This window comes from Panthera onca, chromosome B3 (genome assembly GCF_046562875.1).
Source record: "Panthera onca isolate mPanOnc1 chromosome B3, mPanOnc1 haplotype 2, whole genome shotgun sequence".
Lineage (NCBI taxonomy): Eukaryota > Metazoa > Chordata > Mammalia > Carnivora > Felidae > Panthera > Panthera onca.
The window spans coordinates 129,314,247-129,338,395 of record NC_138344.1 but is presented as its reverse complement, the minus strand read 5'-3'; the positions used below and the strand labels follow the sequence as shown (position 1 = coordinate 129,338,395).

Genomic DNA, 24,149 nt, shown 5'->3' with positions numbered 1-24,149 from the left:
CAACTTGGTTGAGGCGTGGGCTGTGCAGATATTTAACATTATTTCTGAGGGCATCTGTGAGGGTGTTTCTGAATGGGATTAACATTTGGATTGATAGAGTAAAGCAGATGCCTCACTCCAGTGGGGGGTGGATTTAATTCAATCAGCTCAAGGCCTAAATAGAGTAAAAGTCTGAGTAAGAAACCAATCTTTCTCAATTCCTTATAGTAAATCTGTCTATCATTTGTCTTTCTATATCTATCTATCTATCTATCTATCTATCTATCTATCTATCATCCATCATCTATCCACCCATCCTATTGGTCCCGTTTCTCTGGAGAAATCAGACTAATATGAGAAATATTAAATCAGGGGCTCCTGGGTGACGCAGTCGGTTGAGTGACCAACTTCAGCTCAGGTCACAATCTCATGGTTCATGAGCTCGAGCCCTGTATCAGGCTCGCTGCTGTCAGTGCAGAGCCCGGTTCAGATCCTCTGTCCTTCTCTCTCTTTGCCCCTCCCCTGCTCACGTTCCCTTGCTCAAAAATGAAGAAACATTAAAAAAAAAGAAATATTAGATCACATTTCCTGGAATGTGATTCTGTGACACATTAAAAAAAAAAAAAAAAAAAAAAAGAACAGTTCTTCAAATAGATTCTCAAAATAATACCAGCTATTATTACTTTTATTAATAAACAGCTGTGTTAAAAATTTGGGGAATCATATCAAATACAGGAAGGTGATATAAATAAGATGGTTATGGAACACAACTTCCCTAAAATGATATTTATGTAAACATTATTTTATTAATAGTGTCTTGTTAACCACTGAAATGAGCTATTTTTTTAAACTTTTCTGTCACTTGGCAAATATGAAAGATTTGTCATCTGCTTTGTGAAAAGTATATTGACTCTTATTCAGTTTCCTGGATAATTGGGTCTCAAGTAATTCAGATTAGATTTTCATTTTTAAATTAAATCTTATTTGATTATACGTGTCCATATTTTTGTGGAAGTATTTGTGTTATTATTCAGTCATTGCTGCTCACAACATCTTATGAGTCAGAGCAATCTGCATCCTACATTATAAACATTCTGCTTACCCCTAACTTCACTTCATTAATAAAGTATTTAAGAGAGACCAGAGCTGTCAGTTAATGTTTACATGAGTGGTTAAAAAACACAAAGTAAAGAAAGAAAAATATAATCTTTGCCAGCAGCCAGTAAACCAAGCATTAGCTCATATTATTTTCTTTTTGGGTAAATCAAAATAACATACAGATTTGCATCTTTATATATCAACGCTTGTGCCAAAAACATTGACAGGATGTAATGTGACATTACAAAGTCTGCAATAAAGATAAAAGAATAAGAATGTGTCTACATGCTCTAAAAATTGAAATCTATTTAAAAATAAGAAAAAAGAAAATGTACCCACACAGATTTGTTTGTTCTATCATAACTTTTATGCTTATAAGCCCAAAGACCAATCAGTAATGAAACAAAGAGAAAAGAAAAAAGAAATGAATAAATAATTCCACAAGTGTAATACTTAAAAAAATAGTTTTGAAACATAAGGTGGCACAGTTGTCTAAACTATTAAACAAAATTCCTAAGAGACTATTAGTTATACTTTCAAATGTTCCTCAGCCTTCTGTAATAGTCACAACAGTATTATCCAGGCGGTTCTTGACCTTGTAAAGCTACGGCAGGAGTTCGCCAATACTACTCAGCTTTCTGACTGTAGAACTAATCTTGTGGTCTAGATAAACCTAATATGTGACCACATACTTCATGCGATCTGAGTAATACATAAAAAATTGACATCAAATTTCTTATGGTAAGACTAGTATGGTAAGGCTAGTGACAAAAGTATGACGAGAAATAAGATGATTACATCATCTGGAAATCTCCGCCCACAAGGTATTTACTAATTGCAAAGCAAAAAAGAAGAACTTGACAGTAGAGAAACCTGGCAGACAACAGCCTACTCAAGTGATAAAAATTAACCATAAATGGAACGTAGAACGAAAGGAAGCCAGGTAACTCCTCATGTGATACACTGAGAAAGACAGGACATCACTTCTCTCATATTTCTGCCCCCAGAGAACCGAGGCTGAATATCATCCTGAACTAGTATCAGACAACCCTGAAGTGAGGGACTCTGTACAGAATAACTGGCTTGTGGTCTTCAAAGTCACAAGACCTTTAAAACAAAGACAGAAAGTCACTTCCAAAAGGAAGTGGAGGGATGGAGGGACAGAAACAGAGAGAGAGAGAGAGGGAGAAAGAGAAAGAGAGAGAGAGAGAGAGAGAGAGAGAGAGAGAGAGAAAGCAAATGTGATAAACTGGTACATTTGGAGAATATGGGTGAACGGTATAAGGAAGAATTTTGTATTGTTTTGGATATTTTTTTATAAGTTTGAATTTATTTCAAAATAAAAGGCAAAAAATAACACAGAAACATCGGCATTTATGTTCATTACAATTCTTCTGGGCACAAATCATGGTTGTTTTATTTTGTTTTTGTTTTTCACATGTTCCCAAAACCATACTGCAATGATTCTCGGGGCTTCCAGGCTAAAAAGGACTTTAGATATTATTTGGCCCCCTACCTCTTCACCCCGCCAAATTTTTATTCATAGAAGATAAAGAGGCATCGGCCTACATAGATAAAGTCACTCACTTAAATACATGCAAACAGTAAATGAAAAAAAAATCAAAATTTGATAAATACTATTCATTTTTCATCCTATCTTTTAATATATTCTGACCTGTATAAAGAAAATGCTAGAAACATCTATCTCTGTACATTTGGCCCTGGAACAACATAGGGGTCAGGGGCTTCAAGACTTCACACAGTTGACAATCTATCACTTTTGACTCCACCAGAACTTTACTAATAGCTTACTGTTGATCAAAAGCCCTAATACTAACATAAACAGTTGATGAGCACATATTTTCTACGATATGCATTATGTACTTATAATAAAGTAAGTTAGAGAAAAGAAAATGTTATCAAGAAAATCATAAGAGAAAAAGCATTTACAGTATTCTATAGTATTTGTACATAAATATAAACGGGTATGAATGTGTGTGCGCGTGTGTGTGTGTGAGTGAGTATATGTACATGCAGTTCAAACCCATGTTGTTCAAGGCTCAACTCTGTATTTTCCTACTATCTAGTACAAGATCATGCATAGAGTAGAGGCTCACAAATGATGCCACCTAACAGTTCTACGTCCTGATAGCCCTACTACCTAAATTCTGTCTTCATTCTCTTAGGCAATCACCAAATGCTTATGACTCCCTAGCAGACTCTTCTAGAGCAGACACCACATTGGGGAAACAAACATCACTATGTCTTGATCTTCTCCCTTACCTCTTTTTTTAAAATTTATTTTGAGAGAGAGAGAGAGAGAGAGAGAGAGCAAGCAGAGAAGCAGAGAGAGAGGGATAGAGAGAGAGAAAAAATCCCAAGCAGGCTTCATGTCACCAGTGTAGAGCCGTCACAGGGCTTGATCTTACAACCAGTGAGATCATCACCTGAGCTGAAATCTAGAGTCAGACACTTAACCAATTGAGTCACCCAGGCACCCCACCCCCTCGCCCTTGCTTCCCTCTTAAAGAAACTCACACTCAACTTGGGGAAGACAGTCCTATGAACCAAGAATGAAAGTATGGGACAAAAAATGTGGTCGAAACTAAGGAAAGAGACATACCTGAGACAATAGTCCTTTGCTAATTCAGACAACTGACACATTGGTTGATCAGCATACTAATGTTTAGCTGTGTTTAATGTAAAGTTGAGCAACACATTGAGTCTATTATGGTACAGAAGAGTCAATGTGTTTCAGTAACTTGCAGGCTGGGACCAGGATCTGGCAGAGTTGTGTTAGGACAGCATTTTAGTACACTTCCACTTAGGTTGAGTTTGCCTTCTTGAGTTTCCACCATCGTCACTACTCCAGATTGTCCATACTAGGTTCCTCATTCATTTTCAGCCTGGCACCTTATGGCATTTAAATCTATGAGCCCTAATTTAAGAGGAGAAACAAAGCAAGCACATATGTAACAATAAAAGTAAACAAACAAAAATGGTAAGAGATAAAAGTTTTAAGAACATAGATAAATTCTCTCTGAGATAAGAGGAGAGATTACTTTTAGGTTTAGAGAACTGAACATAGTACTTCCTAGGGGAGGGAGGAGTTTTCTAGGCCTCAGACGACAGTGATGAAGGTGGGTAAGGATGTTGCAGAAAAGAATGATAAAGAGAGCAAGCAGGAGATAATCTCTGAAAAGATTTTTAATTTCCCCTTTTCAGATTCTTTATGAGGCCATGACAGTATCTATAAGAGTTCTATAGGAAGACTGCAGATTTTAAAATAAGACCCCTTATAGTATTCCAAATTTGATGTAAAAATAAATAAAGCCATATATATCTATATATCTATATAGATATATAGATATAGATATATAGATATATTAGGATTCTAGACTAATGGAATGAAAACATAAGGAAAGAAAAAATAAACGAAGGAAGGAAGGAAGGAAGGAAGGGAGGAAGGAAGGGGAGACAGAGAGAGGGAGGAGGAGGAAAACACATGGTGCCCCTTACTATTACCAGCAGATGCAATTACATCTGAACTTCTTGGAAAAACAGGCAGAGATTCTGTGCTTATCTTTCCACCAACATTCTAGAGTTAAACCTGTGTCTGTGATACTTTATTCAGAATAGATAAAGGACAAGTCAAGAACCAATAGAAAGCTGAACTAAGCCTTTATGTTTTATTTTATTATATTCTATTTCAATTTATTCTAACTTATTTATTATTTTTATCTTTATTTTGATGTAGAAGAAAAACTATTAGTAATTTTTATTATCTCTCTGCATATTGGAAATGTTGCAGAGACTTGGCCTAGGTTACATCTTAACAATTAGCTGTAACTGTTTTTCCTCCTATATAGACAGACTTTTGTCTGTCAAATATCCTGTACTTTTATCATTATTTATTTACTTTTATCAGCAAAGAATGCTACACAACCAATAATTCAATTCTTTTATATTTTTAGGCTTTGAAAACAATTTAGTACTCATTTTATCCTGGTGGGGTTTCAGATCTCAGATCAGAAAGACTATACCTCCCAGAAAATGGCAGGGCCAACTTTGTTCAAGACTTTGCAAAACTTCCATTAATTCTGTGGACTCTAATTTTAGGTAGAGGATTTCAAACATGCTGTTTGTTAATAAACTGAATAGCTAGATCTAAACGCATTATGTATAAAAAATATCTAAGAAAACACCTTTCAAGTTGCTTTTTTCTGAATGTATGCATACTAAATTAGTGAATTAATTATTAATTAATTAGATCAAAATTCTTATAGCATTAGACAATTTCTTAGAAAAGAATTAATGTTTATTTTTATTTTTGAGAGAGAGAGAGAGTGAGCATAAGTGGGGGAGGGGAAGAGGGAGAGGGAGACACAATCTGAAGCAGGCTCCAGGCTCCAAGCTGTCAGCACAGAGCCCGATATGAGGCTTGAATCCATGGACCGTGGGATCATGACCTGAGCCAAAGTCAGATGCTCAACCAACCGGGCCACCCAGGCACCCGAGCAGTAAGCAAGTTTTAATGGTCTATTCTATACAGTAAAATGGTAAGTGCTAATTGATCACATGGGAGGAAAACATTCTGATAAACTTCAATATTTAACTACATTGCTGTTGGTTTGTAAATTGGCTCCATACGCCGAGCAAGGAGGCATCGAAGAAAGAGGCTACTACGGATAGGTAGCACATTTAATAAGCAAGGGGATTTATGCATGAAACTTGTCTTGGGGGAGGGATGTTTGTCTACTTGTAAGATGAGTAAATTTCTGCACCTGCCCTGGTGGGTTTATAAATCTTAAAAGCTTATACAGAGGCCTTATATGGGTTCAGTCGTATATACTGTTCTGATGATCTCAACATAACATTGCTCTCTCAAGGCAGTGTTTTTAAAAATAGTTCACACTGTGTGAACAACGGGCAGAGCGTACATTCTAACGAAGTGGGAAGGGGGTGATGAGCTTCTGACTGCCCAGGTCCAGCTCGCGGTCAACTGGTAGTCATATCCCCTCAATGACCTCCTTCAAGTTATCACAGTGAATTATCCGTCACTTTTAGTCACAACCCCTGGGAACCTATTCCCTCACCACCACCCACACGAACATAGATATGGTTAAAACACATACACACCACACATACTAACACGTGTCACTGAAAGCACTGACATCTGTACTAATGAAAAATGCTAACAAATTTACAGTTAAGTAATAGTTGTGTACACAAGAAACAGGGCTCTCAGCATTTCTCAGCTAATATCTAAACTAAAAAATAATGATCACTTTAATAACAGAAATCTTAGGGGTGCCTGGGTGGCTCAGTAGGTTAAGCGGCCAACTTCAGTTCAGGCCATGATCTCATGGTTCGTAAGTTCGAGCCCTGCGTCGGGCTCTGTGCTGACAGCTCAGAGCCTGGAACCTGCTTCGGATTCTGTGCCTCCCTCTCTCTCCACCCCTACTCTGCTCACACTCTGTCTCTGTCTCTCAAAAATAAATAAATATTTTAAAAATTAAAAAATAAATAAATTTAATAACAGAAACCTTAGAGTTTTCTACTTTATTAAAAATAAGTATGGAAAGATGAAATGATGTCAAGAGACAAAAATGTCTGTGAAATGTTATCTCCAGCCAAATATGTGTCACTAGGGGAAATTGAAATAAGACAAAGCTTTACATTCTCATTGTTCTTATAGCTTCTTTATTCTGAGATCAGACTAAACGCTATGGAGACATTAGAAGTCATAATCACTGGTATTTTTTCTCTTACAAGCATGGAAAAATAAACATTTTATAGCAGTTCTAGCTTGGCATGGGCTCCTTTTGATGGGGTCTTGTATAAGATCCAGCATGAATACAGATAATGTCTTCTAGACACTGTGTCAAACCCAACCTCAACATCTTGTGAATACGGTCTTCATATTTAGAAAGGAGATTCAAACAGTCAGAGTCAACAGAGGAAAAACCCATTTACTTCCTCCTCTATTCTAATATAAAGAGACAAATAGCTACCTTTATCTAAGGTTCCTATCACAGAGCACCTACATGCTCTGAGGGATTCTTTTTTTGCTGTTGTTGTTTACTTATTTTGAGAGAGAAGGAGAAAGTGAGCACACAAATGGGGGAGGGGCAGGGAGAGAGGGAAAGAGACAGAATCCCAAGCAGTCTCCATGCTGTGAGAGTAGAGTCAACCCAGGACTGGATCTTATGGACCATAACATCACGACCTAAGCTGAAATCAGGAGTCAGACACTCAACCTACTGAGCTACCCAGGCATACCCCACCTCCACTTTTTAAGTTTATTTATTTTGAGAGAGAGAGAGAGTGAGAGAGAGAGAGAGAGAGAGAGAGAGAGAGAGAGAGGAGAGAGGGGCAGAGAGAGAGGGATATATAGAGAGAATCCCAAGCAGGTACTACGCTGTCAGTGTGGTGCCTAATGGGGATGTTGATCTCAGGAACCGTGAGATCATAACCTGAGAAGAAACCAAGAATCTGACGCTTAACTGACTGAGCCACCCAGGCGCTCCTCTGACAGACTCTTTAAGTGAAAGACTGCACCCCGCTCCATTCAAAGCCTTATGTTTGACCATTAGCAAAACACAGAAATTATAACTCAAACTAGAAAAGAATTTCTTGGGATTCTTAGAATTGTTGGAATTCTCCATTTCAATTTTACTTTCAATAATAGACTGTCTCTTCAAACCCACATCATGTAGCCAGGACGTGTAACTGTTCAACTGGTCTACATAATTTGCAGTATATGTCACTCCTGAATCATAAAACTATTACACAATCAAGATTCAGTCAATTAGAGATGGTTACTATTTACTCAAGACTAAAGTAGGTGAGGACGACTTATTTTATGGATGCACTACCGATGCTTTTTTGGCTAATATTTCCATGAGAACAAGTGAACTTATGATTTTCAATAAATTTCCAAATAATTCAAATTATAAGACATTTCATTTAAATATGCTGTTGTGACTGGGTCGTACAAATATTCCAAAAATGAATTTCTTGTTTGTAGTTATATCATAAACCAAATCAGAGGAAATTAATTTATCTGTAGCTCCCTTCTTCCCTTCTTCACTCCCTCCCCTCTTTCCTTCTCTTTCCTTCCTTCACTCTACACATGTTCAGTGTAATTTAAGGTCTAGAATGTTAAATATACACAAATCTAGTGAATTGAACTTGAAAAGCTTTGGTCATAACTTTTACTATTTTGTGTGTGTGTCTTTTTAAGTTAAAGTAAGTAAAACATACTTATTGTAAAATGTCCAAACAACACAGAAGTAACATTCTTCTTTTAATGCCCTTTTAACTTTGCATGTATGTCTTTTCTGGTATTATAAAATGATCTTACCAAATCAAACAGTATTTATTAAACATCTGGATTAAACTCATAATGGTCACTTGACCATGATACATACAAGAAAAAAAAAGAAAAGAATTAGTTTGTTTCTGTCCTCAGAGAGGCAACCATGTAGCACAGGGAAATATATTTGTACTAATAATTAGTCCCTTACCTAAGAAAATATATTGGAGAGTGGTCAATTAAATGGGTTTACATGTCAGAAACATTTGCTACAAAAACAATAGCATGAATTCTAAAAAAAATCAGGGACTTGACCTTTTCCCTGCAGCCCCCATTCCTAATTCCTCTCCAACCATCGGTTCTCTGTCCTGCCATATAGATGCTGGAAAGGCTGGGCAGACAAGGCTGGGAGACTTTGAATAGAACATGGCACTGGCTAGTGTTCAGACCAGAGAGTTAATGTAAGACTTTCCTCCACTGCACAGGAAGAGAGTTTGAGGACTTTTGCCAGAGAACGTTGACGCAAATATAAGAGGGTGGATCCCAGAAAGAGCTTGGCTTCTTGGGATTTGTAAACTCCTGTAGGAAAGGAATGACCACCCCATGGTGGAGAAGCCACTGACATCCCTGCCTTTAGAAGTTGTAGGGAAACATGTCAGGTAGACCGGTGTTGATAGCACTATTGCTTGGAACTGAGACACAGACAAGCCCTTCCTGGTGCCTCAAGTCAAGAGACCTGGGAACTCAAGTCGAGGTTGTTCAACGTTGGCCCAGGGTCACCTTCCTTCCCCCGAAAGGTAGCAAGCATGGCTGATCCTCAAGGAGGCAGTGAAAGAGCATTTAAATGTTGCTATGGGGATCCAGCAGCAGGAGAGATGACAATTTAGCAGGAGTTAAAAAGAATCTGTTCTCTGTGGCAAAAATAAACTATTTAAGGTACACATGACAAAACAACAATAGAAACAAAAAAGAACATTACAAAATGAAGATAAAGTGGTTCCATTATAACTCCAAAAAGTCTTTCTGAAGCTAAATGCACAGTATTTTTAAAATATAGAATTAAGTATATAAACAGAATGGAAAGTGCTCAGTTTAAGATCTATTAGTGGCCTGGAATATCAAATTATATATATAATATATAATATCAAATATTATATATATAATATCAAATAATATAAAATATCAAATTATGTACATATATGTGTATGTGTGTGTATATATGTGTGGATATATATAACTTGTAACAAATCCAAAATTTAAAACAAGATAGAAATCATGGAGTAAAAAGCAAAAGACTAAGAAGACAGACATAGGGGACCTCCAATGAATTGGAACTGAACCAGAAATAGAAGGGGGAAAAAACAGGATAAACTGAAGACAGGTTATTCCCAAACAATTGTGGGGGAAAAAATCTAAATGGAAATGGAACACATTGATTAGAAGGTCTTTTTCATTTCAAAAATGCAAAAACAAACAAACAAAAAAAACAAAGCTCTATGTAGATCCTTATACATTTTCTAAATTTCAATAATTAAAAACAAAACAAAATAAAATAACAATTTAAAAATCTTCTAGAGAAAGTCTGAAGGAAAACAAAACAAACAAACAAACAAACAAACAACAACAAAAACCCAAGAACTATCACCCAGACATCAAACCAAGGTATCATTTACCTGTCAGGGTGGAAGAAAATACAGTACTTATCAAGATTCATGCAATGTATGACCCACACATCCGATGTGAAGAAAATATTTAAGAACGAACTCTAATTATCCAAAATATCATCAGGGACAAAGAGCTCAATACAGGGCAGGATGGAGAATAAATGAGCTATGAAGGAATACTTCCTATGGGACCAGAACATAAATACATGTTAATCCATACGCAATTTCCAGTTTTTAAAAAGCCCAGATATTGGTAATTTCATATGGTTTAGATCATTTCAACACACAGGGGCTGAGGAGTGGGAAGGGAAGATGCGGCAAGTAAAAAATTTTAAAGTTTTATGTTAATGAGGAGGAAGAGACCAATAGGAGGAACAATACAACATTTTTACTAAAAGGGATAGAAGGCATCTGTTTTCAAATGTTTGCTTGCTTTGAATTATCAGAAAAGGAAGTTAGTAAATAAAAGAACAAAGAATATATAGTAACTTGAAAACACAGGCCAAATAAATAGAAAGGAAAACAAACAAACAAACAAAAACTTGAATAGTATATATCAAGTAAGATGGGAAGAATAAGGCTTTTTTTATTTTTTTACATCAAATGAAAACCTTCTTTTTTTCCTCCCCATTAAAGAACAGTGCGGTTGTGTTAACAAAGAGAAATATAATCTGTGTGCTTGATGAGAATACTTCAAAGTATGCAAAGCCGAAACACAGGGCCGAAGTTCTTTCACCTCATCTCATCTCTGATGCCTTATCTGATCTCGGAATCTGTCTGACTGTATCCCTGACGGACACCCAATAGGAGCATCATCCCTAACATCCTGAGTCCAATCCCATTTTACTGTCTGGCTGAGAATCACCTCTGGTTAAGGGAAATCAGGATGCGGAGAAGATTCAGGATAGAGACGAGCTTACATGCTGTGCAAATTGAGGTATCTTAAAGACCAATTAAGCAAAGCTTTAATTTTTAGGTTTCTAAAACTGTATGCATCAAAAGGGCCACTAACAATGGTTTCTTCAAAATGTCACATGTATGGTAACTTCAGCTGTCCTTTTATAGCCAAAGACAGAAGAAAGGCAATTTACGAAGAGAGGTATTATTTTGTTTTGCAGGATTTCGCTAATCAGTGAGACCATAGGAAAAATTATTTTTGATAGCTCAAAGAACTACAGAGACAGAAATTAAGTAGTTTCAAAAACATGGCATATAAGGACCTTAACAGTGTATGGATGAAGGTTATGGAGTCCACACGAAAAGGGGAAAGAAGCAGAGATGATAGAAAGGTAAGGAAGGGGAAAGCCTGGATCTCATTCTTAGAATTTGCATGGACAATGTCTCCAGTTCTGAAAGGTGTTGGTAAGCTACGAAGTAATGGGATAAAGGGCTACTTTTGACTATGTTCATCTATTTTCCTATGCTCCTTCACCTTAGGGTTCAGGGTACTTATGTTACTCCTTCCAATACATAAAATACTGCATTAGCATTTTAGGGCTACCGTAAGAAATCACCACGAGGTGAATTTAAAACAACAGAAGTGTACTGTCTCACAGTTCTGGGGGCCAGAAGTCCTAAATCAAGGTGTCAGTACGGCCCCGCCCTGACTGAAGCCTTCAGGGGAGACTCTTTTCCATGTCTTTCTCTTAGCTTCAATTGTTGCCCATAATGCTATCTCAGTTGTCACATGGCATTTTCCCTGTATGCTTCTGTATCTCTTCTCTTCTTAAAAGGACACCAGTCATACTGGATTAAGGGTCCACCTTATCTCAGTATGATCTCATCTTACTTAATTACAACTTCAATTAACCTATTTCCAAATAAAGTGATGTTCTGAGGTCCCAGAAATGATATGATTTAGCTGTGTGTGTGTGTGTGTGTGTGTGTGTGTGTGTGTGTGTATGTGTGTGTGTGTGTGAGAGAGAGAGAGAGAGAGAGAGAGAGAGTAAGAGACAGTATCCAACCCCGCACAAGAAATAACAGCTAAATGGTACCAGTTAACCCCAGGCATTTGCTTTTAAATACTAACCTCTTACCATGGAATGAAATACTTTTTTCTACCTGTTAACCTGATTTGGAGTATCAACATTTAGAGAGGTAGAAAGACAAGGGCAGAAAGACTGTCCCAGGTCCTTAAAATCACAGCATTTATGCTCAAACCTTCTCTACCTAATTGTTCATTGCTAAGAAGTGTATGTATATGGCCTCAGGCCACCCTCTTAATCAAATCACATAGAGAGCAACCACATCAGAGAATTCACAATGGCCCATAGAATAATTGCTTGACCCCACGGTTGGACAGTCTGTAAGCCGACTTGCAAATTGGCAAGCAGAGCTTAAGTGTCAAAAATGGATAGCGGTTTCATGGTGAATTACATCAGATCACAGAATGTTGTGCCTTCATCAACTGTGACTTACAAAGCTGCAAGGGCAGGGAGAAATGGATATGAATATGACCCCTATATTTTGCACAAAAGTGTCAGTTCAGAAACAAAGACTCTTTTTTCAGGGCATGATCACAATGGACCTGCTGTTCAAAGATGGGTATAGAGATCTTTAAACCCACATAGGATGAGTGATAGACTAAGGTCTACTTAGCTACTTAATAACAGAATCCAAAATATAACAAAAAAGTTTTGGCTTCCACCACCTTGCTGTCAGTCTCCAGTCAGCACTCCACCAACACCAGGAGAGGGGGTGGGGGGGAGGGAAAAATAAAAAAAAACTACATAAAGCTCACCATTGATAAAACGGTTCTTGCGTTTTAAAGCTAAATTAAGAAAAATGTTAAAGAAAAAAAAAATAAGGGCAAAGGAAGCGTGGGAGGATTGAGCAGGAGTTGGGGACAGACTGAATTAGTTTTGGCAGAAAGACTGTTCCAGGACTCCGGTGACAGTAACTACTAACAAATGCTTTGAGTTCCTTGTTAAACAAATGCTTATTTGGTTGGTACATTTGCAGTTGGACTAAAAAAAAAAAAAAAAAACAAAAAAACTGCTCTCCAGTTGGCTGGATGTTTAACAAGCTTCTCTTTGGGAGTTCAGCATCTGTCAGGTGAATCAGAACAAGGGTTCCACTTATATGGAGCAGGAGAAAAATTATGTCTAATGAACTGCTAATACCAAGTACTTAGCGAGTATCTCCAAGGCGTGTTCAAATCAGGCCTAAGTTAAAAGGCTAATATGAGTGTTTGATGATCTGGGAAAACTATTCACAAAGAAAAACCAGATTGAAATTTTTATCAGCAAAAGCAACTGTTGACAATGTATTATATAAGGAATCTAATGCCACGTGCCTTACCTGTTTTGTTATTTTATCCTCACGTTGATTCTGGCCTGACTGATTTCTTTCCATTTTACAGATGAGGAAACACGCTCTGTGAAATCAAGAAACGTGCCCATGGTTATATCACCAGCGTGTTGCAGAATTGGAATTAGAAACCACCTGACTTCAGAGCTTTGGTGCCTACTCCATTCTAACATCTCCCCAGAAAATGATGCAGCTAGAAAAAAGATTTCGAGAAAGTATTCAGTCCTATCTACACACGAGGCCATTTCAGAACCAGGTGTTAAAGTCATCGTACAAAAGTCACCCAACAATGTCAGGACTAAATACTGGTATCCTGGCTTCCTCAGAGGAGCCACATGTCATTTTGTGATACTATTTAATATGGAACATACGAAGAGATTTCAATATTTTCATGTAGACCCAGAAGTGAATCATTATGGAGACGGCTGGTTCCTGGAATAGAAGAGTTGATAACAAAATGCAGACAGTCACTTTACGTCCAACTAGTGTGGATCAAGCATCCTTTCTCACATGTGACTTGGTTACAGAATATACAAGGGAGCAAGTGATGTCTGCTTTACGCATCATTCTCTCTCACTGGCTTTCAAAACAATATTTGTTATTTTGGACCTCAGCACAGAGAGCTGACCCAATTACACTCCTCAGTCCTTTGGCCTTCGTCATCTACAATCTTTATAAACAAATCCATGTTTTTTCCACTTATCATCTGCACTCACCTCTGTTGTTTCACATAAGTTCTTTCATATTGCAGCATATTAGGACATGTTTTTTTTATGTGTATGTTTTTAATACAGCTGATCCTTGAACAACAGCAGTTTGAACCACACATGTCCACTTATACACAGATTATTTTTTTGACAAATACTGTAAATGTATTTTCTCTTTTTAAGATTTTCCTAATGACATTTCTTTTGTCTAGTTTACCTTATTCTCATAATACACATAACACACCAAGTATGTGTTAATCAACCATTTATGTTGTCAGTAAAGCTTCCAGTCACCAATAGGCTATTAGTAGTTAAGTAATCGGGGAGTCAAAAGTCATATGTGAATTTTCAACGAACCCCTCCCTCTACCTTGTTCAAGGGTCAACTGTATACATAAATAAAACTGTGGCTCAAAATGTATTCTCTTTCCTACTTTTCTCACTCAACATTTAATTGTAAAGGATTTCAAACGATACATAGAGCAAAGTTGTTAAGAATTTTACACTGAGCATCCTTACACCTGTTATTTAGACTCAGCCATTAGTACTTTCTGTCCATCTATTCATTCTTCTATCCATCCATTAAACTATCATATGTTGAGATCATTTCAAAGTCCATTGCGGATATCAAAACATTTCTGTCTAAATGTATCAATATGCATGGTTATTAGCTACAGAGCTGAGAAGAATAGAGGAGAACATTTCCTTACAGGGAAATAGGGAGCCCTCATCCCCGTGCTGTGCATGTGATCTTGTTTGGAAATACCTTCTTCTGTTCTGGGCTCACCTTTCTTTGTTCTGCTTAGGTGTGTGCATCATATGACACCTGTCCAACTCGCTGCTTTATCTGCTCCTGGCAGGGCGGGAACATGATCCTTCACATGCAGTAGAAGAGTATGTGAAGACCATCTCCCTGCTGTGGCTGTGGGATGAGACCCACCGGCCATCAGTGACCTCTGCTCACCCCTGACACTGATCATACTCTATCTTGCTCTATGTGAGTAAAGCATTGTTCCATCCAGTGCCCTGCGTGAGTCGTACCTTCCTTGACATCCCTGACACCTGTGAACCATGCATGCAGTGGGTTGCCATCCTGGAACTGCTGCTCCTGGTGGCAGGCGACAAGTGTCACTTACTTGACATTTCCCTTACCCCGTGCTTTTCTCAACGATTTGCAGACTCGTGCACTTTCCTTTAACTTCTGCGGTATCCCCAGGATTAAGTCAGAGGGGGTCATACTAGCCCGTGGTTAATTTCCACCATGTTAAGAGCTCAATCAATCAAAAATAAAAGGTGTTTTATTTGTTTTTCAGACATGATAACGATTACATAACTTTTTGCCCATTTTATGACTAATTTTGGAAACTTCGTTGACATTTTACCTAAAATTACATATATTTCTCCTAAAAGTAGAACAATACCCAGGGGCGCCTGGGTGGCTCAGTCGGTTAAGCGCCCGACTTTGGATTTCAGCTCAGGTCAGGATCTCATGGTAAATTCAAGCCCTGCTTAGGATTCTCCCCTCCGCCCTCTTTTGCCCCTCCCCCACTCACATTCTATCTCTCTCTCAAAATAAATAAACACTTAAAAAACAGAATAATATCCAATTGCATAAATGTGCCATGGCTAATTTAATCATATCCATACTTTTTGAATCGGAACTGCTTGATTTTTTTTTCTTACTTTTATAAATGACACTGCAACAAAGTTTTTTGTTTGTTTGTTTGTTTTGTTTTGTTTTTTATCCGCATGTTACTAGCTTCCTGTTTAACAAAGTACCACAACCTCGTTGGCTGAAAACGATAGACATTTATCCTCTCACTGTTCTGGGGGTCAGGGATCCAAAACCATTATCACTGGGCCAGAACGGAGGTGCTGGCAGAGAAGAGCTCCATCTGAAGGTTCCGAGAGAGGATCCATACCTTCCCTCTCCCAGCTGGTGCTGTCTGCCAGCCAGCATTCCCGGGGAATTGTCGCATCACTCGTTTTCACGGCGAACACCTTTGAATCTCTCCCTGCCCTGACGCCGCATCACTTCCGGGTGTGCGTGCGTGTGCATGCACGTACGTACGTGCGTGCGTGCGTGTCTCCCTCTGCCGCCCTCTCAGAAAGACGCTTACGAGCAGGCGTAGGACCTGCTGGATATTCCCAGATAATCCCTCGATCTCATGATCCCTTGCTCACAGCTGCAAAATCTTTACCACGTAAAGCAATGATTACGAGTTGCTGCCATTGGGACGTGATATCTTTGGGGGGTCACGATTCAGGCTTTGACACAGTATTTATAGTTTTACTTCTAATTTCTTCTCAGAATTAGCACAACCTGATCAATGGGGGTGAAGCTTTAAGGCCCTGATATATTTTCTCATCGTATTTTTCAAAGTCAGAGCTCTGATTTGCAGCCACTGTGACAATATAGGAGAGTATCGCTTTCACTGACGAGCTGCTTGCGTTTTGAATTCGTATTTCAAGCGAGAAATAGGATATAAACTGTGTCTTCTTGACTATTACGAAGGAGAAATATTTTTCTGTTTCCTCCCTGGTTAATTTTCTGCATTTTCAGTCTTTCGTGTGTGGTCAACTTTTTCCTCAGTATGTGGTGCCGTTTTTAAAATTGATTATTATTGACAGAACATTTTCATTTCACATAGACTGAGCCAGGCTTTTATCCTTTCTTGGGGCCTCTCCCTTCTAAACTTAGAAATGCCTCTTTTCTCCAGAGAAGAGGGGCGTTGAATGTGAATGCTATTGCCTTTTAAAAAATACATTATATTTAAAGTGAACAATGAAAATGGACCTAACAGAAGATGAAAATCACACACTAGCCTCATTCACAAATTCTGTGAATAAAACTATAAGGAAAAATATTGACTAAGTTTGTTAAAGTATAAAGACAGAATCTCTTTTCTGAGCCCTTGACTTTGTAACTGAAGTCTGTATTTTATGGAAATATTTTTTAATGGAGATTGGAAATTTTTCCATTGGAAATTGACGTGATGATATAAATCATAATTGCCATCTATAATGTATTAGTCCCAAATTAATTTCTATACACATTTGCTGAATCCTTGTGTTATATATATATGTATATGTATATGTGTATATATGTATATGTAAACATACATATACATGTATGTAATGTATGTATACATTATATACATATATACGTATGTAATATATATGTATATGTATGTATATGTAATATATGTATATGTATATGTATATATACGTATTACATATATAATACGTATATATACATATACATATACATATATATTATATACACATATATAATATGTATATATCACATATATAATATGAAATATATATGTAATATATATTATTATATATATTATATATATTATATATATAATACATATATATGTAATATATATGTATACATATATATGTATACATACATATACATATATGTAATGCATATATATACATACATATATAAAACAAGGATTCAGCAAATCCTTGTTACATATCCAGCAAATATTCAGCAAATATATATATATACATATATATACATACATATATATACATATATATACACTTATATATACATAACAAGGATTCAACAAATGTGTATAGAAATTAATATGTATATATATATATGCATGCTTTGGACTGAATTACATCCCCCCCCCAAATTCACATGTTGGAACCCTAACCCCCAACATGTCTATATTTGGAGATAGAGCCTTTAAGGAGTCAATGAAGGTTACATGCAGTCATAGAGTCGGGGCTCTGATTCAATAGGACTCATAAGAAAAGGCAGAGACACCAAAGATGTCTTCGTCTCTGCATGTACAGAGGGAATACCATGCAGGACACGGTGGAAAGGTGACCATCTCAAGCGAGGAAGAGAAGCCTCACTGCCACCGACGCCGCTGGCACCTTGACCTTGGACTTCCAGCTTCCAGAACTGGAGAAATAAATTGTCGTGTAAGCCACTCAGTCTGCAGTATTTTGTTCTGGTAGCCTGAGCAGATTAATATGCTGTAAATGGTATAAATAATAGGACTATATTTAAATAATCTCACCTGATTTTTAGGACCTTTCAGTTCTTCTGGGGCTTCCACTAAGCAAAACCTAAAACATGGTTTATTTCCCTCTGTATGTGTACTTACGTGTTCTGGGTGCATGTGTGTCTGCTTCTCTTCACCTTTCTTAATCAACTCTCTAACCAAGTGCTTGCCCATTTTATTTATACCTAAAGCTTGACTTAAATGAAAAGGACACTCCTGGCTCTGAAGAAGAAAGAGTAAAGTGAGTTTATTTTGATAAGTTAAAAACGAAATACGTTCCCAAGATATTTGAGAAAAATATTTTTTTTTGGGGGGGAAACCCCAACAAACTACAGCTTTAACATTCTGCTTACTTTAGGCATTTCCTTAATGTCCCCCTGTCTGCGATGAAAGGCGTTTGACTCAAAAATCAGTTCTTTAAAATCTTTTCCCTCACTTCTTCAATAATGTCTATTTTCTCATTTTCCACTGTGGTGTTATTGGATTTGTAACAGCAGTTCTGCATAGTATCATTTACCTGTAAGCTAAACCAGCAAATTCAAAGAGTTTCAAATTATGAAATCTGATTTAGTAGCTTTATGCTAAAATGAGAATCAGATGAAAAATAAAAATGTGCCGAGATGCACCAGTAGGTATCATTTCCTTATAAGCAGAAATTTCATTGCTGAAGTAAGAATGCCTAAATTGTGATAGTGTCAATCATAGGCTCTAAGATTACAAGGAAATTGTTTAAAATTCCATTTTATAGAGAAGAATATTAAGATTTAGAGAGACATGCCGTAATAGAAAGAGCACAAGTAATGAATCACAAGTTATGAACTGACTTTATGGGCCAGTTACACCAATTATAATGAAAGGATCTTAGACAATGCCCTTAACTTTCTGAGCCTTCGTTTCCTCTGATTATGAAGGTGATTTGTTAGAAAATATATATGCTGTATTATACTGGGTAATGAATAGCTTGTGTGGAAAACAGAAACAACTCTAGGTATTTCCATTAAGCAGAGATTATAGTACAAAGAATTAGAGGGTTATAAAACTGTTGGGTGAGTGGAGACAGTAAAGGTCTGGGAAATTGCTGCTGCCTTTCCAGAAATCACTGTCAACCCCAAACAAGGCTCTCGGCACCAAATGGGTCGATTCACATTCTGATGCCTGGAATCTGTTGGCAAAAATCTCCTGCCTGCCATCTTCCAAAGCTTTGACACCTCTGAGCTGAAGCCAAGGTGACTGTCCATTCTTCTCATCCTATCGAATCTTTAACAAGAGTTTTCCATTTGCAGGGCATAAACTGGAACCCTGCCTCTGAGACGGTCTGGAGAATGGAGCTTCTGGGCTTCCAGCTCCTGCTATGGAGGTGATAGTAACGATCAGTGTGGGAATGGGTTTCAGGTTCCAACAGACAATTGATAAAATAGACTGTCCATTTCGAAGACACTCAGAACATCCAATCTGCCCACCAGTTTTGTCTGCTTTACCTACATAATGCAATTCAAATCCATTTCAATTTGATCTCTGTACTCTGCAGCTGCCAGTAATTCAAGATAACATTGCTTCTCATGTGAAGTATTATAACATTTATCTTGTTTTCCTCTTCCCGCATTGCCCTCTGTATTACCCATGATAAGTCTGGTTATGCCGTGGTTACAAACAATTCCAAAATGGCAGTGGCTTAACCCAACTAGTATTCCTTTCATGCTCCTGTTATATGCTTCTTATGGACTTTCAAGGGACTCTGTTGTGTATCATCATTTAGGGGCCCAGGCTGACTGAGACTCCACCAACGTACAGAGCAGCATCTGGAATATTCAGCCTCCTCCACGGCTGTGGCACAAAAGGTAAAGGGCTGGAGCACTGTTGATGGGGGTTTGATGACTAAGCCGACCAGTGACATGGCCCCACTCAACTCCAAGAAATATGAAACATGGACTATTTGGTTGAAACTAATGTTTATACCACACTTCCTATAGTCAGCTTTCTATATTTCATCCAGATGAATAGTTACAGAACATAAGTCAGATCATATCATTCTTTCTGCTTAAAAACATTCAGGTGTTCCAGTTGGCACATAAAATAGAACTAATACCTTTTATTATGTTCTACCAGACACTACAGGATCTGCATTAGCATTTTTAAAATTTCTTAATGTTTATTTATTTTTGAGAGAGAGAGAGAATGACAGCAGAGGAGGGGCGGAGAAAGAGACACAGAATCCAAAGCAGGTTCCAGGTTCTGAGCTGCTATGCCGGCTAAACAAAAACATTTGTTTTGTTTAATGTTCTTTAAACACATCAAGATATTTCCTGACCTAGGGCTTTGCAACAGCTATTCCTTCTGAGTAGAACTGCTTTTAGTGAGGTTTTTGCACGACTAGTTCATTCTCATTGTTCAGGACTCTACTTAAATGTCAACCTCCACATTTTATTCTCCAGTATAAGAGCTTTATATCACTGTTCACAATCTGTAAATTGTTTACAAGTTTACTGTTTGACTCTAACCCTTTCAAAAGAAACTTCATGAGGGCAAGGACCATTTCAGTCTTACTTTAGCCTTTCTCCAACTCATAGAATAAGCATCTGACCTAAAATAGTCACCCCATTAATATATGTTGAGTAAAAAAACAGATCAGTTAATTGTATCTATCATTATTGACCAAAGTGGTTAAAAAGGGATTAATACAAGTTGGGGTGCTATATCAGACCTAGGTTAATTTGAGAATTTCTCTTTATTTCTTTCTTTAAGAGTTAGGCAACTTCAAAAATTCTACATATTTTCTTATTAATTAAAGAGTACTATCTGATGACAAATTTTGTCTATCTTACACACACACACACACGCACACACACACACACACAGGGGCATCCATCTAGTTAGAAATCAGTATGGTAACCTATAGTGAATAGGAAAAAAAATCAGCTAAACAATCCAAATGCATTTTGCCTCAAAACACAAATTTTCGTATTTAGCCATTAGCTACTATCTGTTGATAACAATGATGTCTTGTCTTTCTAAAATAAAAGCTATTTTTTTCCCTTCTTCATATACATACTCATACTGGCATAACATTTAGCCATTGGGGTGCTAATGTTATTAAAGAAACATCTGGAAAATCATGACAGGTAACATTTGCATGGGTTACAACCAAGCCAGTCATCCTTAGAATTTTATTAATGAAATGAGGTTTTGTGGTAGAAAACAACGAGCACATACTTGTACTCAGGAAAACCTAAATTCCAAGCAGGGCTCTGCCTCTCTTAGCTGTGTGATATTATGCAAGTTACTTTGGGGCTCTGGATTTATGTCTATGTTATTTTTTAGTATTAGGAAGAGTTCTGAAACATTCTTGAGTAGGTATTTGCTCGTGTCTCAAGAAATATTAATTGCTTCACTCAAATATGGATCAGAAAAAAAATACAATAATTAATTCTGATAGAAGTAAAGAGAAAGTGCATCAAGAACTATCATTTCTCCAAGTGTTTCAAAATGATGGTATTTTTACTTCAAAACAAATTTGAGAGGAAAAAAAAAAAGAGCTGGAAACTTCAAATTATAAAAAAGAACAGATGATCCCAGCATGGAGTGTATGAAGTCCAGGGCAACCTAGGGGGCACCTCAAGATATAATGAACAAAACAAAGCAAGTATTACAAGTTCATTTGATCCTGAGACTCCATGACTTTGGAAGAGAGTAAACTTTTAATATAAAAGTGAGATATATTAACACACTTCAAGAAAATCTTTAAAATATTTTATAAGTGTACCTATGGATAAGGGAAGAAAATAGGATTCAGAAGACATAATTAAGAATTGGAATTAATTTACAGATTGGTTTATTTATCTTAATTTATTAAAGACTTAATTCCTCAAAATGTTAGGATAAGAGAGAATACTAATTCAAAAATGTGTGTTGAGTATAGATACTAAAAATATACAAGGATATATTTTTGATTGTTATACTTAGGATCTACTTTTAGAGAGACTTTGAAATGAAATACATATACAAATTTTCCCCCAAATCAGTTAATAGGTGGGTCAATTAAAATAATACAAAATTAAGAGATGAGTTAAAGCACATGAGTAGCTTTTCAGTGCCATTTAAATTGATTTGATTACATGCCAACAAAATATCAATGTGGTTGAATTATTAGCTGCTTACTCATGTCTGATTTGGTCTAGTTGTAATTTAAGAAGCAAAATGCCTTCCTTAGAGAGAGTTCTATGTATTAAGGTTTAAGTGATGGAGTTGAAGCTGCTTTTCCCAAACAATGGGTTGGAAGGTCACCTCAACAGCAACAGAAAAGTTTTCCATGATCAAATGAGTTTGAGAAATGCTGTGTTGAAGAAAATTAAGCATGATATTTGTTGAAATTTTGATCAGTTTTTGTCTATTAAATTTTTTTTTTTACATATTTTACTAGAGACCCTGATCTCAGAGGACGGTATAGTATGAAGTGTTTTCCAAACTGATTTTTCCATGGAAAATATGAGATCAAGTATAAACACATATTCTACAGAATGTAATCCATGAGACAGACATTTTCCAAAAGCTTAGTGGATCATAAAACCATTTGGTGGAACTCAGAGTTTATCTGTTCCTTTTCCAGCTGTGAGAAAACTATAGATAAGCCCCTGGAAAGCTTTGAAGATGTCTATAAGAGAAAACATCTAGGAAATTTAGGTAAATAGCATTGCTTACCAAAGGGAGGCGAGATGGGGGTGAGTCATCGTCAACTGCTTTAACTTTAAGGTATAAGGGCATCCAGACAATGGCTTGGCAGACAAGTTCAGCAGAATCTCTAAAACCCTTTTACTTTGATGTTGCAGCCAGTTCAATGACCAAGCACATGCACAGCCCGCCCAGACTAATTTCACAATCTCTAGAGAGAACCAAGCTCCTTTTTCTCTCATGGATTTTTAAAACATTTGTCCTTTTACAAATCCTTTCTTTTCCTTTAGTCTATCGACATCGTATGCTCCCAATAAGACCCCACCCAGACGCTGCCTCCACCATTAGACCAGCAGGAGACCTTTCTTGACCACTCCAACCTCATCATTACATCTTTTAATTTAAGTTGCATCCATTTTTTTTCTCTCTCATCATACCTATCTTTTTATGTCAAATAATAGACACCAACATGTAAGTACATATTTATTTCTGTGTTTATTTGTGTAATTTCTCTCCTTCCATGGGGTTCTACACTCTATGAGACCAGAACAAGAATGTCTGCACTGTCCACTACTCTACCTAGGCACCGTGCTGGACACAAGGACAGGACACACTTATCTGTGATGGATAGATTAATATGGGTACAGTGCAATGGGACAATGCTGAAGTTCACTGAGAGACCCAGTTTCAACTTCCGGCTCTGTCATTTATTGGCTTTATCTCCTCCCCAGGTCCCTTTCCTTGTCTACAGAATAGTGTTAGTATTACTAACCTCATAAGGACTTGGTAAGAACTAAAGGAGATAATGTGAAACTTTTCAGCAGTTGTTTGGCAATAAATAACTATTTGATTAACCACTGGTTTTCCTTTTTTTTTTTATTAACAATTTTGTAACATATATTGCCCTGTCACATAACACACAATATAACTGTATCACTGTGTTAGGAAAAAATAAAATTACAGAAAAGACCTATTCCAAACAATCCATAGTAACTAGAAGTCTGGAACATATTTTCATTTTTCATGTATTCAATGTTCTTATTGGTAATTAGGTTCTCATGCCAGGTTGAGAAAATCTATTTTACAAAATATTTTCGATTAGCTTTCATCAATCAAATGTAGTACCCCACTCAGGCTCACTGAAAAGTGCATGCAACCCCTTCAAGGATCTCAAATGAGTTTTAATCTCCTCCCCAGACTCCCATTGAATTGGTGCAGCTAAGCTTACTTAGGTATGGGAGGAAAACAAACTAATTTTATTTTAATTACAACCAATACTTTTGGAGCCTAGAGCTTGGGGAAGCAAATGCACACAAAATCATTAGCTTATATTGATGCAAGAAGAACGGTAGCCTTCAATTCCCTCTCAGGTGTCT

At 37.0% G+C, this 24,149-nt stretch overlaps 1 long non-coding RNA gene across 7 annotated transcripts in view; it reads right to left on the bottom strand.

Annotated features, from left to right (window-relative positions):
• The window catches only part of LOC132670171 (uncharacterized), a 451,329-nt gene that overhangs the window by 233,672 nt on the left and 193,508 nt on the right, over positions 1–24,149 (bottom strand). For 3 of the 7 annotated variants that reach the window (XR_013555995.2, XR_013555993.2, XR_013555994.2), the window contains exons 1-2: positions 15,997–16,104; positions 13,360–13,435 (exon numbers count right to left, since the gene is read on the bottom strand). The exons of 1 other annotated variant lie outside the window; for it this stretch is intronic. This is a non-coding gene — a long non-coding RNA (uncharacterized LOC132670171). Of the gene's footprint in view, positions 1–13,359; positions 13,436–15,996; positions 16,105–24,149 lie in introns of those variants that run through there. 3 more of the 7 variants (XR_013555996.2, XR_009606490.3, XR_013555997.2) reach the window with 1 other exon arrangement.